This window comes from Aristolochia californica, unplaced genomic scaffold (genome assembly GCF_029961685.1).
Source record: "Aristolochia californica isolate CCGP_79_NKW_82.1479 unplaced genomic scaffold, dmAriCali1.0.hap1 SCAF_7, whole genome shotgun sequence".
NCBI lineage: Eukaryota > Viridiplantae > Streptophyta > Magnoliopsida > Piperales > Aristolochiaceae > Aristolochia > Aristolochia californica.
Window position 1 is genome coordinate 9,307,993 of NW_027182268.1, and position 22,582 is coordinate 9,330,574.

A 22,582-nucleotide genomic window follows, 5' to 3' on the forward strand; every position below is an offset into this window, starting at 1 on the left:
AGCCATTATTTTGCTCAATCATAAAAAAGCTGACCTAACAATCATAGATCATTGTAAAGTGATTTATCGGTCATTCATACGTAACGAGCTATATTTTTGTTAGAAATGACTTACAAAATGGGAGTCAACACTTTGCTAAAATTTCCTCTGCCTCCCCCTTGGTTTCTAGAGGATATCAAGACCTGATGTGTAAAAACTTGAAAGAGTTTATAATCCCTAAAAGTTACAAATACTTTTTGGAATTATCTCTCTCTACATTTGTGCATTTCCATTTTAGATGTATATTTTTTCCTTAAATCCAAACTTGAGTTTTCACTTCTTCCTTTGTCTCTTGTAAAAAAAAAAGATAAGGCAAACAGGTCACAACAAAATGAAAATTTTAGAGTTTATGTATGCGAAAAATTTAGAACAACAACAAATGTAAGCAAATAAAATTTATTCACACACCAAAAATGAACACAAAAGTTTTGATATCCAAGTTTGGGAAATTCCACTATCTCAACCTTGACAGTTTGAAATTTTAAAAGTAAGAGATTTCTAGTTGATCGTGCACATGTTTTAAATGAGGATATTCATGCTTGAAACATGTTAAAGATGTAGATGACCTATGGATCCAAACCTCCTTAAATTCTCAATATTGGGTACGGTGGATATTTTCCCAAGCCAAACAAGCCATTGTTTTGCCCATTCACAAAAAAGTTGACCGAACAATCATAGATCATTGTAAAGTGATTTATAGGTCATTCATGCGTAACGAACTATATTTTTGTAAGAAATGACTTACGGAATGGGAGTCAACACTTTGCTAAAAATTCCCTGCCTCCCTCTTTGTTTCCCGACGATTGCAAGACCTGATATATAAAAACTAGAAAGAGTTTGCAATACCCAAAAGTTACTGACAGTATTTGGAATTATCTCTCTCTACATTTGTGAAATTCCACATTAGATGTATACTTTTTCCTTAAATCAAAACTTTACTTTTCACTTTTCCCTTTATATCTCGTAAACAAAAAAGATAAGGCAAACAGATCATTACAAAATGAAAATTTTAGAGTTGATGTATGAAAAAAAATTAGACAAACAACAAATGTAAGTAAAGAAAATTTCTTCACATACCACAAATGAACACAAGTTTTGATATCCAAGTTTCGGAAATTCCACTAGTTCAACTCTGATAGATTGGAATTTTATAAGAATAGATTTCTAGTTGATCCTGCACATGTTTTAAATGTGGATATGCATGCTTAAAACATATTAAAGATGCAGATGAGCTACGGATCCAAACCTCATAAAATTTTCAAGCTTGGGTACGGTGAGATGTTTACCCCAACCAAACAATCCATTATTTTGCCCAATTACAAAAACGGTGACTTTTCAATCGTAGATGATTGTAAAGTGATTTATCGCTCAATCATACATAATGGGCAATATTTTTTTAAGAAACGACTTATGGATTGAGACTCGACACTCAGCTAAAAATTCCCCCACCTCCCCCTTTGTTTCCCGACGATTGGAAAACCTGATATATAAAAATTAGAAAGAGTTTAATATCCCTAAAAGTTATAGACAATTTTTTGAAATATCTCTCTCTACATTTGTGAATTTCCATTTTAGATGTATTTTTCCCTTAGTTCAAAACTTGAGTATTAATTTTTCCCAAAATCTCTCGTAAACAAAAAAGTTAAGGCAAATAGATCAAAACAAAATGAAAATTTGAGAGTTTATGTATGCAATAAATTTAGAACAATAAAAAATGTAAGCAAAGAAAATTTTTTCACACACCACAAATGAACACAAAAGTTTTGATATCCAAGTTTGCGAAATTCCACTAGTTCAACCCTGATAGCTTGGAATTTTTAAAGAAAGAGATTTCAAGTTGATCTTGCACATGTTTTAAATGTGGAAATGCATGCTTGAAACATGTTAAAGATGCAGAAGACCTATGGATCCAAGCTGCATTAAATTCTCATGTTTAGATGCGGTGGGCTATTTACCCAAGTCAAACCATTCATTATTTTGCCCGTTTACCAAAAAGTTGACCAAGAATCATAAATGTCTATAAAGTGATTTATCGGTCATTCATGCGGAACGATCTATATTTTTTTAAGAAATCACTCATGCATTGGGAGTCAACACTCAGCTAAAAATTCCCCCGCCTCCCCCTTTGTTTCCCAACGATTGCAAGACCTGATAAATAAAAACTAGAAAGAGTTTACAATCCCTAAAAGGTACAAAAATTTTTGGGAATTATCTCTCTCTACATTTGAGAAATTCCATTTTAGATGTAAACAAAAAAGATAAGGCAAATATATCACAACAAAATGAAAATTTTAGAGTTTGTGTGCGAAAAATTTTGAACAAAAACAAATGTAAGCAAAGAAAATTTATTCACACACCAAAAATGAACACAAAAGTTTTGATATCAAGGTTTGGGAAATTCCACTAGTTCAACCCTGATAGCTTAGAATTTTATAAGAAAGAGATTTCTAGTTGATTATGCACATGTTTTAAATGTGGATATGCATGTTTGAAACATGTTAAAGATGCAGATGACCTACGGATCCAAACTTATTTAAATTCTCAAGTTTGAGTGCGGTGGATATTTAACCAAGCCAAACAAGCCATTATTTTGCCCATTCACAGAAAAGCTTACCCAACAATCATAGATCATTGTAAAGTGATTTATCTGTCATTCATGCGTAACGAGCTATATTTTTGTAAGAAATGATTTAAGGAATGGGAGTCAACACTCTGCTAAAAATTACTTGCCTCCCCCTTTGTTTCCCGACGATTGAAAAACCTGATATATAAAAATTGGAAAGAGTTTAATATCCCTAAAAGTTACAGACACTTTTATGAAATATCTCTCTCTACATCTGTGCATTTTCATTTTATATGTATACCTTTTCCTTAGTTCAAAACTTGCGTATTAATTTTTCCCAATCTCTCTCGTAAACAAAAAGGTTAAGGCAAACAAATCAAAACAAAATGAAAATTTGAGAGTTTATGTATGCAAAAAATTTAGAACAATAGCAAATGTAAGCAAAGAAAATTTCTTCACACACCACAAATGAACACAAAAGTTTTGATATCCAAGTTTGGGAAATTCCACTAGTTCAACCTGATAGCTTGGAATTTTTTAAGAAAGAGATTTCAAGTTGATCCTGCACATGTTTTAAATGTGGAAATGCATGCTTGAATCATGTTAAAGATGCATAAGACCTACGGATCCAAGCCTCATTAAATTCTCATGTGTTAGATCCGGTGGGCTATTTACCCGAGGCAAACAAGCCATTATTTTGCCCATTTACAAAAAAACTGACCAACAATCATAAATGATTGTAAAGTGATTTATCGGTCATTCATGCGTAATGGGCTATATATTTTTAAGAAATCACTTATGGATTGGGAGTCAATACTCAGCTAAAAATTCCCCCGCCACCCCCTTTGTTTGGCGACGTCTACAAAAACTGATATATAAAAACTAGAAATAATTTACAATCCCTAAATGTTATAGACAATTTTTGGAATTATTTCTCTATACATTTGTGTATTTCCATTTTAGATGTTTACTTTTTCCTTAAATAAAAACTTTATTTTTCACTTTTCCCTTTATCTCTCGTAAACATAAAAGATAAGGCAAACATATCACAACAAAATGAAAATTTCTTCACACCCCACAAATGAACACAAAAATTTTGATATGCTACTTTCGAAAATTCCACTAGTTCAACCCTGATAGCTTGGAATTTTATAAGAAATAGATTTCCAGTTGATCCTGCACATGTTTTAAATGTGGATATGCATGCTTGACACATGTTATAGATGTAGATGACCTACGGATCTAAACCTCATAATATTCTCAAGTTTGGGTGCGGTGGGATATTTACCCGAGCCAACCAAGCCATTATTTTGCCCATTTACAAAAAAATTGACCTAACAATCATAGATGATTCTAAAGTGATTTATCAGTCAATCATGCGTAATGGGCTATATTTTTGTAAGAAATGACTTATGGATTGGGAGTCAACACTCAGCTAAAAATTCCCCCACCTCCCCCTTTGTTTCCCGATGATTGTGAAACCTGATATATAAAAACTAGAAAGAGTTTACAATCCTAAAAGTTACAGACACTTTCTGAAATTATCTCTCTCTATATTTGTGCATTTTCATTCTAGATATATACTTTTTTCTTGAATAAAAAATTGAGTTGTAAAATTTTCCCTTTATCTCTCATAAACAAAAAAGATAAGGCAAACAGGTCATAACAAAATGAAAATTTTAGAGTTGATCTATGCAAAAAATTTAGAACAACAAAAAATTTAAGCAAAAAAAATTTCTTTACACACCACAAATGAACACAAAATTTTTTATATCCTAATTTGGGAAATTCCAGTAGTTCAACCATGATAGCTTGGAATTTTTTAAGAAAGAGATTCTTAGTTGATCTTGCACATGTTTTAAATGTGGATATGCATGCTTGAAACATGTTAAAGATGCAGATGACCTACGGATCCAAACTTCATTAAATTCTCAAGTTTGGATGCGGTGGGATATTTACCAGAGCCGAACAAGCGATTATTATTCCCAATTACAAAAAAGTTGACCTAACAATCATAGATGATTGTAAAGTGTTTTATTGATCATTCACGCGTAATAGGCTATATTTTTGTAAGAAATGACTTATGGATTGGGAGTCAGCACTCAACAAAAAATTCCCCCGCCTCCCCCTTTTTTTCTCAACGATTGCAAAACATGATATATAAAAACTAGAAAGAGTTTACAATCCTAAAAGTTACAGACACTATTTGGAATTATCTCTCTCTACATTTGAGCATTTCCATTTTAGATGTATATTTTTTCCTTAAATGAAAACTTGAGTTTTCACTTTTCCCTTTTTCTTTGGTAAGTAAAAAAGATAAGACAAACAGATCACGACAAAATGAAAATTTTAGAGTTTATGAATGCATAAAATTTAGAACAACAGCAAATGTAAGCATAGAATGTTTCGTCACACACCACAAATGAACACAAAAGTTTTGATAGCCAAGTTTGGGAAGTTCCACTAGTTCAACCCTGATAGCATGGCATTTTATAAGGAATAGATTTCTAGTTGATCCATGAAATGTTTTAAATGTGGATATGCATGCTTGAAATATGTTCAAGATGCAGATGACCTAAGTATCCAAACCTCATTAAATTCTCAAGTTTGGGTGCGGTGGGTTATTTAGCTGAGCCAAACAAAGCATTATTAGCCCATTTACAAAAAATCTGACCTAACAATCATAGATGGTTGTAAAGTGATTTATTGTTCAATCATGTGTAACGGGCCATATTTTTGTAAGAAGTGACTTATGGATAGGGAGTCAACACTCAGCTAAAACTTCCCCCGCCTCCCCTTTTGTTTCCCGACGATTGTAAAACCTGATATATAAAAACTAGAACGAGTTTACAATCCCTAAAAGTTACAGACACGTTTTGGAATTATCTCTCTCTAAATTTGAGCATTTCCATTTTAAATCTATACTTTTTCATTAAATCAAAACTTGAGTTTTCACTTTTCCCTTTTTCTCTTGTAAACAATAAAGATAAGGCAAACATATCACAAAAAACTAAAAATTTTAGAGTTGATGTATGTAAAAAATTTAGAACAAAAAATGTAAGCAAAGAAAATTTATTCACACACCATAAATGAACACAAAAGTTTTGATATCCTAGTTTCGGAAATTCTACAAGTCCAACCCTGATAGCTTGGAATTTTATTAGAAAGAGATTTCTAGTTGATCCTGCACATGTTTTAAATGTGGATATGCCTGCTTTAAACATGTTTAAGATGCAGATGACCTATGGATGCAAACCTCTTTAAATTCTCAAGTTTCGGTGCGGTGGGATATTTACCCTTGCAAAACAAGCCATTATTTTGCCCATTTACAAAAAAGCTGACCTAACAATCATATATGATTGTAAAGGGATTTATCGGTCAATCATACGTAACAGGCTAAAGTTTGGTAAGAAATGACTTATGGATTGGGAGTCAACACTCAGCTAAAAATTCCACCGCGTCCCCCTTTGTTTCCCAACGATTGCAAAACCTGATATATAAAAACAAGAAAGAGTTTACAATCCCTAAAAGTTACAGACATTTTTTGGAATTATCTCTCTCTACATTTTTTGCATTTCCATTTTAGATGTATACTATTTCCATAAATCAAAACTTGACTTTTCACTTTTCCCTTTTTCTCTCGTAAAAAAAAAAGTTGAGGTGTTGTTCACAACAAAATGAAAAATTTAGAGTTTATGAATGCAAAAAAATTGAACAACAACAAATGTAAGCAAAAAAAATTTCTTCACACACCACAAATGAACACAAAAGTTTTGATATCCAAGTTTGGGAAATTCAACTATTTCAACCCTGATAGCTGGGAATTTTATAATAAACAGATTTCTAGTTGATCCTGCACATGTTTTAAATGTGGATATGCATGCTTGAAACAAGTTAAAGATGTAGATGACCTACGGATCCAAACCTCATTAAATTCTCGATTTTGGGTGCGGTGCGATATTTACTCGAGCTGAACAAGCTATTATCTTTGCCATATACAAAAAAGCTAACCTAATAATTATAGATGATTGTAAAGTGATTTATCGGTCAATCATGCATAACGGGCAATATTTTTGTAAGAAATGACTTAAGGATTGGGAGTCAACACTGAGCTAAAAATTCCCCTGCATCCCCCTTTGTTTCCCGACGATTGCAAAACCTGATATATAAAAATGAGAAAGAGTTCACAATCCCTAAAAGTTACAGACACTTTTTGGAATTATCTTTCTCTATATTTGTGTGTTTCCCTTTTAGATGTATACTTTTTCCTTAGTTCAAAACTTGAGTTTTAACTTTTCCCTTTATCTGTAGTAAACAAAAAAGGTAAGGCAAACATATCATTACAAAATGAAAATTTTAGAGTTTATCTATGCTAAAAATTTAGAACAACAACAAATGTAAGCAAAGAAAATTTCTTCACACACCACAAATGAACACAAAAGTTTTGATGTCCAATTTTTGGAAATTCCTCTAGTTAGACCCTGATAGCTTGGATTTTTTAAAGAAAGAGATTTCTAGTTGATCCAGCACATATTTTAAATGTCGATATGCATGCTTGAAACTTGTTGAAGATGTTGATGACCTACAAATCCAAACCTCATTAAATTCTCAAGTTTGGATGCGGTGGGATATTTACCCTAGGCTAACAAGCCTTTATTTTGTCCATTTAAAAAATAGTTAAACAGACAATCATAGCTGATTGTAAAGTGATTTATCGGTCATCCATGCGTAACGGGCTATATTTTTGCAAGAAATTACTTATGCATTGGGAGTCAGCACTCAGCTAAAAATTCTCCTGCCTCTCCCTTGTTTCCCGACGATTGCAAAACCTATATATAAAAACTAGAAAGAGTTTACAATCCCTAAAAGTTACATACACTTTTTTGAATTATCTCTCTCTACATTTGTGCATTTTCATTTTAGATGTATACTTTTTCCTTAAATCAAAACTTGAAGTTTCACTTTTCCCTCATCTCTCGTAAACAAAAAAGATAAGGCAAAGAGATCACAACAAAATGAAAATTTTAGAGTTTATGTATGCAAAAAATTTAGAACAACATCAAATGTAAGCAAAGATAATTTCTTCTGACAACAAAAATGAACACAAAAGTTTTAATATCCATGTTTTGGAAATTCCACTAGTTCAACCCTAATAGCTTGAATTTTTTTAAGAAAGAGATTCCTAGTTGATTCTGCACAAGATTTAAAGGTGGATATGTGTGTTTGAAACATGGTAAAGATGGAGATGACCTATGGATCCAAACCTCAATAAATTCTCAAGTTTGGATGTGGTGGGATATTTACTGGAGGCAAAGAAGCCATTATTTTGCCCATTTACAAAAAAATCTGACCTAACAATCATAGATGATTGTAAAATGATTTATCGATCAATAATGCATAACGAGCTATATTTTTGTAAGAAATGAATAATGGATTGGGAGTCAACACTCAGCTAAAAATTTCCCCGCCTCCCCTTTTTTCTCCCAACGATTGCAAAACCTGATATATAAAAACTCGAAAGAGATCACAATCCCTAAAAGTTAACAAGACTTTTTGGAATTATCTCTCTCTACATTTTAGCATTTCTATTTTAGATGTATACTTTTTCCTTAAATCAAAACTTGAGTATTCACTTTTCCCTTTTTCTTTTGTAAACAAAAAAGATAAGGCAAACATATCACAACAAAATGAAAATTTTAGAGTTTATGATTGTAAAAAATTTAGAACAACAACAAATGTAAGCAAAGAAAATTTCTTCACCCACCACAAATAAACACAAAAGTTTTGATATCCAAGTTTGGGAAATTCTTCTAGTTCAGCCCTGATAGCTTAGAATTTTATAAGAAAGAGATTACTAATTGATCCTGCACAAATTTTCAATGTGGAAATGCATGCTTGATACATATTAAAGATGCAGATGACCTACGGATCCAAACCTCCTTAAATTCTCATTTTTGGGTGCGGTGGGATATTTCCCGAGCCAAACAAGCCATTATTTTACACATTTACAAAAAACCTGACCTAAATATCATAGAAGATTGTAAAGAGATTTATCGGTCAAACATGCGTAACGGGCTATATTTTTGTAAGAAATGACTTATGGATTGGGAGTCAACACTCAGCTCAAAATTCCCCCACCTCCCCCTTTGTTTCCCGACGATTGCAAAACCTAATATATAAAAACTAGAAAGAGTTTACAATCCCTAAAAGTTACAAACAGTTTTTTCAATTATCTCTCTCTACTTTGTAATTTCAGATGTATACTTTTTCCTTAAATCAAAACTTGAGATTTAACTTTTCCCTTTATCTCTCGTAAACAAAAAAGATAAGGCAAACAGGTCATAACAAAATGGAAGTATGAGAGTTTATGTATGCAAAAAATTTAGAACAACAACAAATGTAAGCAAAAAGAAAATTCTTCACACACCACAAATGAACACAAAAGTTTCGATATCCAAGTTTGGGAAATTCCACTAGTTCAACCATGATAGCTTGGAATTTTTAAATAAAAGAGATTCCTAGTTGATCTTGCACATGTTTTAAATGTGGATATGCATGCTTGAAACATGTTAAAGATGCAGATGACCTACGGATCCAAACTTCATTAAATTTTTAGGTTTGGATGCGGTGGGATATTTCCTAGAGCTAAACAAGCCATTATTTTTCCCAATTACAAAAAAGCTGACCTAACAATCATAGATGATTGTAAAGTGTTTTATCGGTCAGTCATGCATAACAGGCTATATTTTTGTAAGAAATGACTAATGGATTGGGAGTCAGCACTCAGCAAAAAATTCCCCCGCCTCCCCTATTTTTTCTCGACGATTACAAAACATGATATATAAAAACTAGAAAGAGTTTACAATCCCTAAAAGTTACAGACACTATTTGGAATTATTTCTCTCTACATTTGAGCATTTCCATTTTAGATGTATACTTTTTCTTTAAATGAAAACTTGAGTGTTCACTTTTCTCTTTTTCTCAGGTAAGTGAAAAAGATAAGGCACACAGATCGCAACAAAATGAAAATGTTAGAGTTGATGAATGCATATAATTTAGAACAACAACAAATGTAAGCATAGAAAATTTTTTCACACACCACAAATGAACACAAAAGTTTTGATAGCAAAGTTTGGGAAATTCCACTAGTTCAACCTGATAGCATGGCATTTTATAAGGAAGAGATTTCTAGCTGATCCTTCACATGTTTTAAATGTGGATATGCATGTTTGAAACATGTTAAAGATGTAGATGACCTACGGATCCAAGCCTCAATAAATTTTCAAGTTTGGATGCGGTGGGATATTTACTCGAGCCAAACAAGCCATTATTTTGCCCTTTTACAAAAAAGCTGACCAACAATCATAAATGATTTTAAAGTGTTTTATCGGTCATTCACGCGTAACGAGCTATATTTTTGTAAGAAATGACATATGGATTGGGAGTCATTACTCAGTTGAAAATTCCCTCACCTCCCCCAATGTTTCGTGACGTTTGCAAAGCCTGATATATAAAAACTAGGAAGAGTTTACAATGCCAAAAAGTTACAAACATTTTTATGAATTATCTCTCTCTACATTTGTGCATTTCCATTTTAGATATATACTTTTTCCTTAAATCAAAAGTTGATTTTCACTTTTCCCTATTTCTCTCGTAAACAAAAAAGATAAGGGAAATAGGTTACAACAAAAAGAAAATTTTAAAGTTGATGTATGCAAAAAATTTAGAACAACAACAAATGTCAGCAAAGAAATTTTTTTCACACACCACAAATGAACACAAAAGGTTTTATATCCAAGTTTGGGAAATTCCACTAGTTCAACCGTGATAGCTTTGAATTTTATAAGAAATAGATTTCTAGTTGATCCTACACATGTTTTAAATGTGGATATGCATGCTTGAAATATGTTAAAAATATAGATGAACTACGAATCCAAACCTCATTAAATTCTCAAGTTTGGGTTCGGTGGGTTATTTAGCCGAGCAAAACAAGCCATTATTTTGACCATTTACAAAAAAGCTGACCTAACAATCATAGATGATTGTAAAGTGATTTATCAGTCAATCATGTGTAACGGGCTATATTTTTGTAAGAAGTGACTTATGGATAGGGAGTCAACCCTCATCTAAAAATTCCCCTGCCTCCCCCTTTGTTTACCGACGATTGCAAAACCTGATATATAAAAACTAGAAAGAGTTTACAATCCCTAAAATTTACAAACACGTTTTGAAATTATCTCTCTCTACATTAGTGCATTTCCAATTTAAATGTATACTTTTTTATTAAATATAAACTTGAGTTTTCACTTTTCCTTTTTTCTCTCGTAAACAAAAAAGATAAGGCAAATAGATGACAACAAAATGAAAATTTTAGAGTTTATGTATGCAAAAAATTTAGAACAACAAATGCAAGCAAAGAAAATTTATTCACACACCATAAATGAAAACAAAAGTTTTGATATCCAAGTTTCAGAAATTCTATAAGTTCAACCCTGATAGATTGGAATTTTATAAGAAAGAGATTTTTAGTTGATCCTGCACATGTTTTAAATGTGGATATGTTTGCTTGAAACATGTTCAAGATGCATATGACCTATGGATCCAAACCTCTTTAAATTCTCAAGTTTGGGTGCGGTGGGTTATTTACCCTAGCCAAACAAGCCATTATTTTGCCCATTTACAAAAAAGCTAACCTAACTATCAAAGATTGTTGGAAAGGGATTTATCGGCCAATCATACGTAACGGGCTAATGTTTTGTAAGAAATGACTTATGGATTGGGAGTCAACACTCAGCTAAAAATTCCACCGCGTCCCCCTTTGTTTCCCGATGATTGCAAAACCTGATTTACGAAACCTAGAAAGAGTTTACAATCTCTAAAAGTTACAGACACTTTTTGGAATTATCTCTCTCTACATTTGTGCATTTCCATTTTAGATGTATACTTTTTCCAGAAATCAAAACTTGACTTTTCACTTTTCACTTTTCCCTTTTTCTCTCACAAAAAAAAAAAGTTGAGGCAAACAGATCACAAAAAAATGAGAAATTTAGAGTTTATGAATGCAAAAAATTTTGAACAACAACAAATTTAAGCAAAGAAAATTTCTTCACACACCACAAATGAACACGAAAGTTTTGATATCCAAGTTTTGGAAATTCCACTATTTCAACCCTAATAGCTAGGAATTTTATAATAAAGAGATTTCTAGTTGATCCTCCACATGTTTTAAATGTGGATATGCATTCTTGAAACATGTTAAAGATGCAGATGACCTACGGATCCAAACCTCATTAAATTCTCGATTTTGGGTGCGGTGGGAAATTTTCCCGAGCCGAACAAGCTATTATTTTTACCATATACAAAAAAGCTAACCTAATAATCATAGATGATTGTAAAGTGATTTATCGGTCAATCATGAGTAACGAGCAATATTTTTGTAAGAAATGACTTATGGATTGCAAAACCAGATATATAAAAACGAGAAAGATTTTACAATCCCTAAATCTTACAGACACTTTTTGGAATTAACTCTCTCTACATTTGTGCATTTCCCTTTTAGATGTATACTTTTTCCTTAGTTCAAAACTTGAATTTTAACTTTTCCCTTTATCTCTCGTAAACAAAAAAGATAAGGCGAACAGATCATTACAAAATGAAAATTTTAGAGTTCATCTATGCTAAAAATTTAGAACAACAACAAATGTAAGCAAAGAAAATTTCTTCACACACCACAAATGAACACAAAAGTTTTGAAAACCAAGTTTTGAAAATTCCTCTAGCTCAATCCTGATAACTTGGAATTTTTTAAAGAAAGAGATTTCTAGTTGATCCAACACATGTTTTAAATGTTGATATGCATGCTTGAAACATATTAAAGAAGCTGACCTACAGATCCAAACCTTATTAAATTCTCAAGTTTGGATGCGGTGGGATATTTGCCCGAGCCTAACAAGCCATTATTTTGCCCATTTACAAAATTGCTGACCAAAAAATCACAGATGATTGTAAAGTGATTTATCGGTCATTCATGCGTAACGGGTAATATTTTTGCAAGAAATTACTTATGCTTTGGGAGTCAACACTCAGCTAAAAATTCTCTAGCCTCCCCCTTGTTTCCCGACGATTGCAAAACCCTATATATAAAAACTAGAAAGAGTTTACAATCCCTAAAAGTTACAGATACTTTTTGGAATTATCTCTCACTACATTTGTGCATTTCCCTTTTAGATGTATACTTTTTCCTTAGTTCAAAACTTGAGTTTTAACTCTTCCCTTTATCTCTCGTAAACAAAAAAGATAAGGCAAACAGATCATTACGAAATGAAATTTTAGAGTTTATATATGCTAAAAATTTAGAACAACAACAAATGTAAGCAAAGAAAATTTTTTCACACACCACAAATGAACATAAAAGTTTTGATAACCAAGTTTTGGAAATTCCTCTAGTTCAACCTAGATAGATTGGAATTTCTTAAAGAAAGAGATTTCTAGTTGATCCAACACAATTTTTAAAGGTGGTTATGCATGCTTGAAACATGGAAAAGATGGAGATGACCTACGGATCCAAACCTCAATAAATTCTCAAGTTTGGACGCGGTGGGATATTTACCCGAGCCAAACAAGCCATTATTTTGCCCATTTACAAAAAAGCTAACCTAACAATCATAGATGATTGTAAAGTTATTTATCGGTCAATAATGCGTAACGAGCTATATTTTTGTAAGAAATGAATTATGGAATGGGAGTTAACACTCAGCTAAAATTCCCCCGCCTCCCTCTTTGTTTCACGACGATTGCAAAACCAGATATGTAAAAACTAGAGATCACAATCCCTAAAAGTTAAAGAGACTTTTTAGAATTATCTCTCTCTACTTTTTAGAATTTCTATTTTAGATGTATAATTTTTCCTTAAACCAAAACTTGAGTTTTCACTTTTCCCTTTTTCTTTCGTAAACAAAAAAGATAAGGCAAACAGATCACAACAAAATGAAAATTTTAGAGTTTATGATGGCAAAAAATTTAGAACAACAACAAATGTAAGCAAAGAAAATTTCTTCACACACCATAAATAAACACAAAAGTTTTGAGATCCAAGTTTGGGAAATTCATCTAGTTCAACCCTGATAGCTGAAAATTTTTTAAGAAAGAGATTTCTAGTTGATCCTGCACATGTTTTAAACGTGGAAATGCATGCTTGAAACATTTTAAAGATGCAGATGACCTACGGATCCAAACCTCCTTAAATTCTCAATTTTGGGTGCGATGGGATATTTACCCGAGCCAAACAAGCCATTATTTGGTCCATTTACAAAAAACCTCACCTAACAATCATAGAAGATTGTAAAGAGATTTATCGGCGAATCATGCATAACGGGCTATATTTTTGTAAGAAATTACTTATGGATTGGGAGTCATTACTCAGATAAAAATTGCCCCGCCTCCCCCTTTGTTTTTCTACGATTGCAAAACAAGATATATAAAAACTAGAAATAGTTTACAATCCCTAAAAGTTGTAGACACTTTTTGGAATTATCACTATCTACATTTGTGCATTTCAATTTTAGATGTATACTTTTTCCTTCGTTAAAAACTTGAGTTTTAAATTTTCCCTTTATCTCGCTTAAGCAAAAAAGATAAGGCAAATAGATCATAACAAATTGAAAATTTTAGACTTTTGTATGCTAAAAATTTAGAACAACAACAAATGTAAGCAAAGAAAATTTCTTCACACACAACAAATGATCACAAAAGTCTTGATATCAGAGTTTGGGAAATTCCACTAGCTCAACCCTGATTGCTTGGAATTTTTTACGAAAGAGATTCTAGTTGATCCTGCAGATGTTTTAAATGTGGATATGAATGTTTGAGACATGTTAAAGATGCAGATGACCTACGGATCCAAACGTCATTAAATTCTCAAGTTTGGGTGCGGTGGGATATTTACCCCAACCAAACTAGCCATTATTATGCCCATTTATAAAAAAGCTGACCTAACCATCATGGCAATATTTTTGTAAGAAATGGATTGGGAGTCAACACTCAGGTTAAAATTGCCCCGACGATTGTAAAAACCTGATATATAAAAACTAGAAACAGTTTACAATCCCTAAAAGTTACATACACTTTTTTGTGTTATCTCTCTCTACATTTGACCATTTCCATTTTAGATGTATACTTTTTCTTAAATCCAAACTTGAGTTTTCACTTTTCCCTTCATCTCTCGTAAACAAAAAAGATAAGGTAAACAAATCACAACAAAATGAAAATTTAAGAGTTTTTGTATGCAAAAAATTTAGAAGAACAACAAATGTAAGCAAAGAATATTTATTCACAAACCACAAATGAACACAAAAGTTTTGATATCCAAGTCTTGGAAATTCCACTAGTCCAACCCTGATAGCTTGGAATTTTAAAAGAAAAAGATTTCTAATGGATCCTGCACTTGTCTTAAATATGGATATGCATGCTTGAAACATGTTAAAGATGTAGATGACCTACGGATCCAAACCTCATTAAATTCTCAAGTTTGTGTGCGGAGAAATATTTACCAGAGCCAAACAAGCCATTATTTTGGCCATTTACAAAAACACTTACCTAACAATCATAGATGATTCTAAAGGGATTTATTGGTCAATCATGCGTAACAGGCTATATTTTTGTAAAAAATGACTTATGGAATTGGAGTCAACACACAACTATAAATTCCCCCACCTCCGCATTTGTTTCCCGACAATTGCAAAACATGATATATAAAAACTAGAAAGAGTTTACAATCCTTAAAAGTTACACACACTTTTTGGAATTATCTCTCTCTACATTTTTGAATATCCATTTTAGATGTATACTTTTTCCTTAAATCAAAACTTGAGTTTTCACACTTCCCTTTATCTCTTGTAAAGAATAAAGATAAGGCAAAACAGATCACAACAAAATCAAAATTTTAGTGTTTATATATGCAAAAAATTTAGAACAACAACAAATGTAAGCAAAGAAAATATATTCACACACCACAAATCAACACAAAAGTTTTGTCATACAAGTTTGGGAAATTCTACTAATTCAACCTTCATAGCTTTGAATTTTATTAGAAAAAAGAATTCTAGTTGATCCTGTACTTTTTTTAAATGTGGATATGCTTGTTTAAAACATGTTAAAGATGTAGATGACCAACGGATCCAAACCTCATTAAATTTTGAAGTTTGGGAGCGGTGGGATATTAACATGAGCCAAGCAAGCCATTATTTTGCCATTTACAAAAACGCTGACCTAACAATCATAGATGGTTCTTATGTGATTTTTTCGGTGAATGATGTGTAACGGGTTATATTTTTGTAAGAAATGACTTATGGATTGGGAGTCAACACTCAGCTAAAAATTCCCACACCTCCCCTTTGTTTCTTGACGATTGCACAACCTTATATATAAAAACTAGAAAGAGTTTACAATCCCTAAAAGTTACGGACACTTTTTGGAATTATCACTCTCTACATTTGTGCATTTCCATTTTAGATGTATACTTTTTCTTTAAATCAAAACTTCAGTTTTCACTTTTCCATATTATCTCTTATAAACAAAAACGATAAGGCAAACAGATCACAACAAAAAGAAAATTTTGTTGTTTATGTATGCAAAATATTTTGAACAACAACAAATGTTTGGAAAGAAAATTTCTTCACACATCACAAATGAACACAAAACTTTTGATATCCAAGTTTGGAAAATTCCACTAGTTCAACCCTAATGGCTTGGAATAGTATAAAAAAGAGATTTCTAGTTGCTCCTGCACATGTTTTAAATGTGGATATGCATGTTTGAAACATGTTTTGGGAGCAAAGGGATATTTACCCGAGCCAAGCCAGCCCATTATTTTGCCCTTTTACAAAAAAGCTGACCTAACAATCATAAATGATTTTTAAATGATTTATCGGTCAATCATGCGCAATGGGCTATATTTTCTTAAGAAATGACTGATGAATTGGGATTCAACACTCAGCTAAAAATTCCCCCACCTCCCCCTTTGTTTCCCGACGATTGCAAAACCTGATATATAAAAACTAGAAATAGTTTACAATCCCTAAAAGGTACAAACACTTTTTGGAATTATCTCTCTGTACATTTGTGCATTTCCATTTTAGATGTATACTTCTTACTTAAATCAATACTTGAGTTTTCACTTTTCCCTTTTTCTCTCGTAAACAAAAAAGATAAGGTAAACATATAAAAAAAAATTAAAATATTAGTGTTTATGTATGCAAAAAATTTAGAACAACAACAAATGTTAGCAAAGAAAATTTCTTCACACACCACAAATGAACACAAAAGTTTTTAAACCCAAAATTTGGGAAACTCCACTACTTTAACCCTGATACCTTGGAATTTTATAAGAATAGATATCTAGTTGATCCTGCACATGTTTTAAATTTGAATATGCATGCTAGAAACATGTTAAAGATGCAGTTGAGCTACAGATCCAAACCTCATAAAATTCTCAAGTTTGGGTGCACTGGGATATTTACCCGAGCAAAAAAAACCATTCTTTTCTCCATTTATATAAAAAATTTACCTAACAATCATAGATGATTGTAAAGTGATTTATCTCTCAATCATGCGTAATGGGCAATATTTTTGTAAGGAATGACTGATGGATTGGGAGTCAACACTCAGCTAAAAATTCCCCCACCTCCCCCTTTATTTTTTGATAATTGCAAAACCTGATATATAAAAACTTGAAAGAGTTTACAATTCCTAAAAGTTACAAACATTTTTTGGAATTATCTCTCTACATTTGTGCATTTCCATTTTCGATGTATACTTTTTCCTTAAATCGAAACTTGAGTTTTCAATTTTCCCTTTATCTCTTGTAAACAAAAAGATAAGGCAAACAGATCACTACAAAATGAAAATTTTAGAGTTTATGTATGCAAAAAATTTAGAACAAAAAAAAATGTAAGCAATGAAAATTTCTTCACACACCACAATGGAACACAAAAATTTTATATCTGAGTTTGGGAAATTCAACTAGTTCAACCCTGATAGCTTGGAATTTTATATGAAAACAATTTCTAGTTGATCCTGTGCTTGTTTTAAATGTGGATATGCATGCTTGGAACATGTTAAAGATTCAGAGGACCCACAGATCCAAACCTCATTAAATTCTGAAGTTTGAGTGCGGTGGGATATTTACCTCACCAAACAAGCCATTATTTTGCCCATTTACAAAAACACTGACCTAACAATCATAGATGTTTGTATAGTGATTTATCTGTCAATCATGCATAACGGGCTATATTTTTTTAAGAAATGACTTATGGATTGGGAGATAACACTCAAGTAAAAATTCCCCCGCCTCCCCCTTAGTTTCCCTATAATTGCAAAAGCTAATATATAAAAACTAGAAAGAGTTTACAATCCCTAAAAGTTACAAACACTTTTTGGAATTATCTCTCTCTATATTTGTGCATTTCCCTTTTAGATGTATACTTTTTCCCTAAATCAAAACTTGAGTTTTCACTTTTCCCTTTATCTCTCATAAACAAAAAAGAAAAGGCAAACATATCACAACAAAATGAAAATTTTAGAGTTTATGTAAGCAACAAAATTAGAAAAACAACAAGTGTAAGCAAAGAAAATTTTATCACACACCACAAATTAACACAAAAGTTTCTACATCCAAGTTTGCGAAATTCCACTAGTTCAACCCAGATAGCATGGAATTTTATAAGAAAGAGATTTCTAGTTGATCTTGCACATGTTTTAAATGTGGATTTGCATGCTTGAAACATGTTGAAGATGCAGATGACCTACGGATCCAAACATCATTAAATTCTCAAGTTTGGGACTGGTGGGTTATTTACCAGAGCCAAGCAAGCCATTATCTTGCCCATTTAAAAAAAAGTTGACCTAACAATCATAGATGATTGTAAAGTAATTTATCGGTCAATCATGCGTAACAGGCTCTATTTTTTTAATAATAACTTATGGATTGGGAGTCAACACTCCGCTAAAAATTCCCCCGCCTCCCCCTTTGTTTCACGATGATTGCAAAACCTGATATATAAAAACTAGAAAGAGTTTACAATCCCTAAAAGATACAAACACTTTTTGGAATTATCTCTCTCTAAATTTGTGCATTTCCATTTTAGATGTATACTTTTCCCTTAAATCAAAATTTGAGTTTTAACTTTTCTGTTTATCTCCCGTAAAGAAAAAAAGATAAGGCTAACAGATCACAACAAAATGAAAATTTTAGAGTTTATTTATGAAAATTTTTTTGAAGAACAAAAAATGTAAGCAAATAAAATTTCTTCATACACCACTAATGAACACAGAAGTTTTGATATCCAAGTTTGGGAAATTCCACTAGTAGAACCCTAGTGGCTTGGAATTTTATAGGATAGAGATTTCTAGTTGATCCTGCACATGTTTTAAATGTGGATATGTATGCTTGAAACATTTTAAACATGTAGATGACCTATGGATCCAAACCTCATTAAATTCCAAAGTTTGGGCGTGAGGGGATATTTACCCGAGCAAAACAAGCCATTATTTTGCCCATTTAAAAATAAATCTGACTTAACAATCTTAGATGATTGTAAAGTGATTGATCGGTCAATCATGCATAACGGGCTATATTTTTGTAAGAAATGACTTTTGGATTGGGAGACCACACTCACCTAAAAATTCTCCCGCCTACCCCTTTGTTTCCTATCGATTGCAAAACCTGATATATAAAAACTAGAAAGAGTTTACAATCTCTTAAAGTTAGCGGCATTTTTTTGAATTATCTCTCTCTACATGTGTGCATTTCAATTTTAGATGTATACTTTTTCCCTAAATAAAAACTTGAGTTTTCCCTTTTCCCTTCATCTCTCGTAACCAAAAAAGATAAGGCAACCATATCACAACAAAATGAAAATTTTAGAGTTTATGCGTGCAAAAAATTTAGAACAACAACAAATGTAAGCAAAAAATAATTTATTCACACACCACAAATGAACTTAAAAGTTTTGATATTCATGTTAGGGAAATTCCACTTGTTCAACCCTGATAGCTTGGAATTTTATAAGAAAGAGACTTCTAGTTGATCATGCACATGTTTTAAATGTGGATATGAATTCTTGAAACATGTTAAAGATGCAGATGACCTATGGATCCAAACGTCATTAAATTTTCAAGTTTGGGGGCGGAGGGATATTTACCCGAGCCAAAAAGGCCATTATTTTGCCCATTTACAAATAAGCTTACCTAACAATCATAGATGATTGTAAAGTGATTTATTTGTCAATCTTGCATCATAGGCTACATTTTTGTAAGAAATGACTGATGGATTGTGCATAAACACTTAGCTAAAAATTCCCCCGCCTCCCCCTTTGTTTCCCGACGATTGGAAAACCTCATATATAAAAACTAGAAAGAGTTTACAACCCTTAAAAGTTACAGATACTTTTTGGAATTATCTCTCTCTACATTTGTACATTTCCAATTTAGATGTATACTTTTTCCTTAAATCAAAACTTGAGTTTTCACTTTTCCCTTTATCTCTCATAAAAAAAAAGATAAGGCAAACAGATCACTACAAAATGAAAATTTTAGAGTTTATGTATGCAAAAAAATTAGAACAAAAAAAAAATGTAAGCAATGAAAATTTCTTCACACACCACAATGGAACACAAAAGTTTTATATCCGTGTTTGGGAAATTCAATTTGTTCAACCCTGATAGCTTGGAATTTTACAAGAAAATGATATCTAGTCGATCCTGCACTTGTTTTAAATGTGGATATGCATGCTTAAAACATGTTAAAGATGCAGAGGACCTATGGATCTAAAGCTCATTAAATTCTCAAGTTTGAGTGCGGTGGGATATTTACCCAAGCCAAACAAGCCATTATTTAGCAATTTACAAAAAAACTGACCTAACAATCATAGATGTTTGAAAAGTGATTTATCTATCAATCATGCATAACGGGTTTATTTTTGTAAGAAATGGCTTATAGATTGGGAGACAACACTCAAGTAAAAATTCCCCCGCCTCCCCCATAGTTTCTCGATGATTACAGGACTTGATATATAAAAACTAGAAAGAGTTTACAATCCCTAATAGTTACAGACACTTTTTAGAATTATCTCTCTCTACATTTGTGCATTTCCATTTTAGATGAATACTTTCTCCCTAAATCAAAACTGGAGTTTTCACTTTTCCCTTTATCTCTTGTAAACAAAAAAGATAAGGCAAGCAGATCACAACAAAATGAAAATTGTAGAGTTTATGTAAGCAAAAAAATTAGAAATACAACAAATGTAAGCAAAGAAATTTTTTTCAAACACCACAAAATAACAAAAAATTTTCTATATCCATGTTTTTGAAATTCCATTAGTTCAACCCTGATAGCTTGGAATTTTATAAGAAAGAGATTTCTAGTTGATCTTGCACATTTTTTAAATGTGGATATGCATGCTGAAACATGTTAAAGATGCAGATGACCTATGGATCCAAACATCATTAAAATATCAAGTTTGGGATTGGTGGGATATTTACCAGAGACGAGGGAGCCATTATTTTGCCCATTTACAAAAAAAGTTGACCTAACAATCATAGATGATTTTAAAGTGATTTATCGGTCAATCATCCATAACAGGCTCTAATTTTTGAAGAAATGACTTATGGATTGGTAGTCAACACTCAGCTAAAAATTTCCCCGCCTACCCCTTTGTTTCATGACGATTGCAAAACCTGATATATAAAAACTAGAAAGAGTTTACAATCCCTAAAAGATACTGACACTTTTTGGAATTATCTCTCTCTACATTTGTGCATTTTCATTTTAGATGTATACTTTTTCCTTAAATCAAAACTTGAGTTTTCGCTTTTCCCTTTATCTCCAGTGAAGAAAAAAGATAAGGCTAACAGATTACATCAAGAAGAAAATTTTAGAGTTTATTTATGCAAAAAATTTTGAACAACAACAAATGTAAGCAAAGAATATTTCATCATACACCACAAATGAACAAAGAAGTTTTGATATCCAAGTTTGGGAAATTCCACTAGTTCAAACCTAATGGCTTGGAATTTTATAAGAAAGAGATTTCCAGTTGATCCTGCACATTTTTTAAATGTGGATATGCATGCTTGAAACATTTTAAACTTTGAGATGACCTATGGATCCATACCTCATTAAATTCTCGAGTTTGGGTGCAGTGGGATATTTACCCGAGCCAAAGAAGCCATTATTTTGGCCATTTAATAAAAATCTGACCTAACAATCTTAGATGATTGTAAAGTGATTTATCAGTCAATCATGCGTAACGGGCTATATTTTTGTAAGAAATGACTTATTGTTTGGGAGTCAACACTCAACTAAAAATTCCCCCGCCTCCCCCTTTGTTTCCTATTGATTGCAAAACCTGATATATAAAAACTAGAAAGAGTTTACAATCCCTTAAAGTTACAGAAACTTTTTTGAATTATCACTCTCTACATTTGTGGATTTCCATTTTAGATGTATACTTTTTCCCTAAATCAAAACTTGAGTTTTCACTTTTCCCTTCATCTCTCTCATAACCAAAAATGATAAGGAAAACATATCACAACAAAATGAAAATTTTAGAGTTTATGTGAGCAAAAAATTTAAAACAACAACAAATGTAAGCAAAAAGAATTTATTCACACACCACAAATGAACTTAAAATTTTTTATATTCTAGTTTGGGAAATTCCACTTGTTCAACCCTCATAGCTTGGAATTTTATAAGAAAAGGATTTCTAGTTGATCATGCACATGTTTTAAATGTGGATATACATGCTTGAAATATGTTAAAGATACAGATGACCGACAGATCCAAACCTCATGAAATTCTCAAGTTTGGGTACGGTGGGATATTTACCCAAGCCAATATCCATTATTCCCATTAACAAAAAAGGTGACCTAACAATCATAGATGATTGTGAAGTGATTTATCGGTCAATCATGCGCAATGGGCTAC